General features: G+C 37.5%; 1 pseudogene; it reads right to left on the bottom strand.

Annotated features, from left to right (window-relative positions):
* Window positions 1–4,625, bottom strand: part of LOC102848437 — a 25,287-nt pseudogene extending 20,662 nt beyond the window's left edge.
* Between the last annotated feature and the right edge of the window lie 1,748 nt (window positions 4,626–6,373).

Below are 6,373 nucleotides of genomic sequence, written 5' to 3'. Positions count from 1 at the left end.
CTTCACACAGCTAAGGAGACTTGGAATGATCTAGCTAGCCTCTCTCTCCTTATCTCTTCAGCTTTAACACACACAACTCTTCCCATTGCTCATAAAACTTCTGCCATGCTGGTCATTCCTCGTCGTGTGTGTGTGTGTGTGTGTGTGTGTGTGTGTGTCCATGCCTTGTTTTGTTTTGGGCCTTTCATACTTTAGTATCTCCTTCATGAAATGTGCATTTCCTTCCTTTTTGCATAGCAATCAATATATTTCCAAGTTGCATCCTGGATTTACTTTCTTGGGCGATTTTATTGCCACCTCCCCCCCCTATGCATTTCTAAATGTGCACAAACATACAGCATCCCTACTTTAAGCTAGTTTTCTTTTTTATGCCTTTATAACCTTCTCCTTTGTTACAAGGTCATATACAAGGAAAGTCTAGCCTACACTATAAAAAATAATTATTTACTTGGTTGTTTTCCTGTCACTCTCCTTTAGCACAAAAGGTTTTGTATCGTGTATGTGTTGTTTATTGCTTTATAGGCTCAGTAAATGCATCAGCTTTGTCAATGAGTTCAGGGGGTAGGGCCAGGGAGGTTAAAAGTTTTCTTCTGATGGGTCACCCTTCAGTCATGTTATTTATCTGTTAGAGGTTGCAGGGTTAATGGGTATGAATGCCCACTCGGGAAGCGCTGCAGGCACTCACATGGCATTGGGTCATGTGCATGGCAGGCAACCCAAAATACACTTAGCATAGTAACCAGAGCAGAAGAACTGAGAAATTCATAGATGTGCACAGAGCATTTAAAAACAAAAAACCAAACTCTACAGATGACTGACCATGCAAAAATGCAAGCCCTCAATTGTTTGGATTATGTTCACTTACTTACTGTGAATTAAAAGTATAATAGTGCCATATAAAATGTCAGTGACTAGTGTATGTCAGTAGGGGTATATTATGGGACTATTATTCATAGACTTCACATAATGTTGTGCATCTCTTTCAAGATCTTTTCTCTTCAAACGTTGAGGAAAAAAAATGACTGGTTTAGAGGAAAATGACAGAAATTAGCACTATGGAAACTAGACCTACTAAAAAAATGCAAAGAGGAGACAATGTAACAATGTTGAGGAAATATTATATCCATTCTACACTTTATAAAGATTTTAGCACATAGGATTACCGTTCTACAGTTTAATTCTACTGAATGGGAAAATCTGGTTAAGTTATTGCAACTATAAATAACATTGAAAACTTGTGATTAAATACTATATCATGTATTCCTCACCATTGCTGCTGTTTCTAGTATAGTGTTTCAGAAGTATGGAGTGCTCCACGAATGTGTGGTTGAGTAAAACTGTTGCTTGCCAAACGGTCATACTCTTGCTTATTAAATGCTCATCTGCCTGGGCTTGCTATAACAATAGTACCAAAACCATAGCTGATTATGGTGAGACATTGTTCTAAGAAGTCTACTTATCTAAACTCACGGGATCTGTATTACAACTTCAGGAGGCAGGCACTACTAAAACCTGAAACTTCAGATGAAAATAAAGCATGTAAGACAAACAAAGGTACATGATTTTCTAAGGTGACACCAGATGTAGAAAGTGAATAAGATAAAATTTAAACCAGACTGTCTGGTGGCAGACACTCAGCTCTTATATCTCAAAGAATATTTTTCATATACCTATTCTAATAAGTATCATGGAGAGGATTCCGACTCATAGCAACTCTATAAGACAGAGTAGTCACTCTAACTTTCCCAAGGCTATAATCTTCACTCGAGGACATTGTTACATCTTTCTCCCCTAGAGTGGTTTATGAATCCAAACTCCTGACCTTGTGTGTTACCAGCCAAGTGCTTCATCTCTGTGAAACCAAGGCTCCTTCCTACACACATAGTGAGCATTTATCAATTAAGAAGAAAAGCTTATGTTACACAAGCACATACAGAGAGGGGGAGAATAAAAGAACTAATCAATAGTTAAATTAATAAAACTCTGTAGTGACTGCTACAATGGGCTCTTGTGTGTCGTGAAGTGTGAGGATTGCACAGGCTAGAACAGGGTTCAGATCTTTTGCTCATAGCATCGGTGCTAAGAGTTGTAGTAGACAACACCTAACAACAACAGCAACATAGTAATTAATATTTTGTGAGAAGTAAGACGGGATCATTACAAGAGTGAAAGTTTATCTTTCCCTGATACAAAAGAGAGTTAAGAGAAAATGTGGGAGGTTTTTGTTTGTTTGTTTTGGCATTTGTGGGTTTTGTGTTTTGTTTTTTTTAAATAAGCACATTCCATTTTAGGTGCTGGGCATATATGGGGAAGAGACTGTCTTACTTATTCTAGTAACTGTCTAATAGCTATCATAAGTTTTCAACAAAAATTCAAGGCTACCACCTGCTCCACGGGAGGATAGGCAATCTCCTACTATGCAATTAACTGCCTCTGAAACCCCACTAGACTGTCAGCTATTTGTGGGTTCCGACTCGACAGTACAACAACACCACCACTGAAACTCTACTGCAAAATTGTTAGGTGGGTTGATAGGAAGATGATGGCATATGATAAAGATATGAATATCAGGATATTTTAAGAAAGTGGCATGGCCCGGATTGTTCTGAATTTCATGTTCTAAGAAGGAATTTTTTCCTTATATAACAGATAAAGAAGTACTAAACCCCATTGCTTTAGAGCCAGTACTACCAGAGGTGAAACACATTTTGAGAGGCTGAGAACAGCTGCTTATAGCCCTGTGGTTATTCAGCAATCCAAAAAGCTCCCCAGATCATTGTTCCCATGGTCTTGATTCATTAGTTGTGCAACTGGGAGCTAATGGTTAGAATGGCCTCAGCTGTGCTAAAGCTGACACATTCAAAGAACATGGAAAGATGATGAAAGGAGACAGTTAAATATAGCAAGATAATGAAAGGAGCAAAGATCTGCTGTAATGTCATTGAATTCTTTTTCTTTTTAAATCAGCATATTTTTGCATAAGGTTGGTGGTTCATGTTACATTTCCTGATTTGTAGAATGAGATTTGTTCCTCCTGGGAGAACATTTCACCAAGCATACTAGAGTTAATTGCATTTAGCTATTTCAGATTGTGAAATAAATGCGCATTGGATATTAGACTGTTCATACCACAGTCCTTTGCAGAAAGTAAAAAGTAAAAGGGCTTATTCCCACATGTTTGTTTAAATTTTAATTGCGTTTTGAAGAAATCCGGAAGCTCACAGCCAAGGTTTGTGGGTATGAGAATCTAGGTCATCATACTCGTGCAGAGACTAGAACTGTATCACAATGGTTTACAAGAAATAATTTACATGACATTTTCATCGCTTGCCAAGTCAATAAAAATATTTCTGGGAATTATTATACTGTGTAAGAAGATGGATGAATCCTGTTCATCATATTCTGTGGATTTATCCTTTTTGGTGCCTGCTTGGGTCCAGGTGGTTTAAAAAGCAGTCTTCATGAATAATTGCTAGAGCTATTAATTGAAAATGTAGACTTTGGACTCATTTCCCCTTACATCACCCGGCAGAAGGTTACAGCTTCTAGTTTCCAGCTTTGTATTAAGCCAACCCAATTTGCTTGTTCGTAGCTCTTCTCAAAATATCTATGAGGAAGAAAAGAACACAATCAAAGAAGGTTTGGGTTTTTTTTAAATTTTTCAGTGTATTGTTAAATCAAACTGGGCTTGGCTTATTATCTTTATTCCTCATTTTCTTGTTTTTATCATGTGAGTGACACAGCAAGGGTGAAGGGTAGGGTGTGAATTTCCCTGGGACCTCTGTTTACTGGGCAAACTCGTTGCTTTATCAGATGGCTCACTTCACTTATATTCATCGTTTATTTATTTTATTTGAACTTTCATCAATATTTTCAGAATGAATTTCAGTAAGCAGCAAGATAGAAGAACTGGCATATTAAACATATTTTTTGTAAGTATTTCTCTAAAACCTTTCTTTTTGTACTAATAATTGAATTCCAAAGTACACTTTAGTACCTGCAATGTAGAAAACCATACACTGACTTTAAAATATATGACGATATTACAAATATGAATAGCATATGAGCTTTGATTTTAATGAAAGATGAGTTGAGTCGTTTCTTTTTCTTTAATGATTGAATTTTATAAATTAAGATAGGAAGTCAATAAAAATAAATGATTGTAAATATTTGAAAATATAAGTTGGAAGCCACATTCATAGGCTTCACATAGGAATATTAATGTTTAGCTTTCTGTGCTAGGAAAGAATTTCAGCATCATGTAAGAAAAATTTTTGTAATATTTAAATATTTACTTATTTTTCCCAGATTATATCTTCAGAGAAACTATTCTTAGTCTTCGAAGTCAGCCTGACCAGCATAGCGTAGGTAACTTAAAGTAGGACAGAGAGCAATTTTGAACCATGTTCTGGGACCAGATTTATGGCAATAACCTTTCTAAACAAGGGCAATCATACCTTTCATTGATGAAAATCATAAAAATCTGGCTTTGAGCAGTAGAAGCACAGCCTTGATATTACCAGTGACAACAGAAGGCTTCCCACTCTTAAGAAGAACAATTTCAATGAGATTTCAGTACATTCTTCCCTAACTCTGTACTTTACCTTTCCAATCATTAGCTCCATTTTAGAAGTGAAGAGTGTGTTGTCTGGAAGTAGTTGGACTCAGTGGGAATCTACCAAAATATATCAATAATATCCCAAATATAGTGTTTCCTGGATGGAAACTTATGCTTCTTCACCCACATCCCCTTTATCTGTATTTATTTTAAACATTGGTACTGCCAACTATGTTGTCCCCAAATCATCTTTAATCCTTTGTCTCCCTTCCCCCTGTAATTTTGAACCCTATTGGCTAAAAAAGTAATCCTTTTTTCTACTCCAGTCCTTCTATTTTTCTACTCCAGTTCTTCTGTTAATATACTCCAATGCTTGCCACAAAATTTTAATGAAGGCCATTCCATCGATATCTTGTTTTGTCTTGAATGTTGGGGTTTCTTGAACCATCACCCAAACCTAGTATCAGACTTCAGTTAAATTTTTTTTGCTCTCTTCTTTGTCTTAATTTTATTTAGTGAAAACTCATGGTAAGTGCTTTAGTGGAACAGAAATTAGATTAAGTGCAAGGCTATACACTCATTCACAGTTTGCTATGATGTTGTTGTTAAGTACCATTGAGTTGGAACCGAATCATAGCTGACCCTCCAGGGGTTTCCAGAAGGTTATACATTGAGAGGAGATTGCTCATATTTCTCTTGTGTAACAGCAGTGGATTTGAATTATGTACCTTTCGATTGGCAGGCAGGCACCAGACAAGTAAATAAAATATTAAATGTGGAGCAGTTAGACTCTGGGGCAAGGATAACAGGAAGAGTATTCATTTAATCTCAAAGCAGAAGCCACTCAATAACAAAAAGGGGAGGGGAAGGACCAAAAAAAGTATGATAAAATGTTTTTAAAATAGTAAACTTTTGGCCATTTTCCGGACTAATTTATGTAAACTTTCACTAAGATCATAATTTAAAAAACAGCAAGCATAGCTCTGTTCTAAAGCCTTAGATTCTTTATGTAAACACCTCTTTGAGATAGAGTTGTCAATGTAGTCCTGGAGTTTTAAAAGAAGAAAAGAAGGAGAATTGATGCCTTTGAGCTGTGGTACTCAAGAAGAGTATTGAGGGTACCATGGATTGCTAGGAAAACAGATTCATCCTGGAAAGTGTCAAACGAGGCTGCTCCTTGGAGGCAAGGATTCTAAGGCTCTGTCTGACATACTTTGGACATGGTGCAAGGAGGGACAGGTCTTTGGAGACGGACATCATGCTTGGGAGGGTGGAGGGACAGCGCAGAAGGGGAAGGCCTCCTATGAGGCAGATTGATTCATTGGTTGGGGTAATCGGGATGGGTGTGTCGGAGACGGTGTGATTGGCACAGGACAGAGCAGAGTGTAGGGCTGTTGTACATAGGGTCGCTATGAGTCGCAAGGGACTCGACAGCACATAACAACAACAACAACACGACTTTCTCATGGAGTGACGTGTTGCCAGTGATTTGTGATTGGCTACTAACATAAAAGTTGGCAGTTTGAACCTACCCAGTGGTTTCATTGAAAAGAGACCTGGTAACCTGTCTGGAATCAAGAAAATTCTTTGGAGGAATTCTGCTCTGTAACATACAGGTCATCCACTCACTGGGAGCTAAAAGCAATAACATCGTTGTCTATATTTACAAAAGTGCTGTTGCTGTTGTTGTTGTGTGTCATCAAGTCAAAACTGACGCATAGCTGACCCTCCAACAGGCTTTCAGAAATAGAACATCACTCTGAAGGAGATTGCCCATCTTCCTTCCATGAAGCAGTTGGTGGATTTGAACTGTTT

The sequence above is a fragment of the Elephantulus edwardii genome, unplaced genomic scaffold, assembly GCF_000299155.1.
Source record: "Elephantulus edwardii isolate Elephantulus edwardi_28Jun2011 unplaced genomic scaffold, EleEdw1.0 scaffold00003, whole genome shotgun sequence".
NCBI classification, from domain to species: Eukaryota; Metazoa; Chordata; class Mammalia; order Macroscelidea; family Macroscelididae; genus Elephantulus; species Elephantulus edwardii.
The sequence above is the reverse complement of the archived record's forward strand: the minus strand, read 5'-3'. Positions and strand labels throughout refer to the sequence as shown.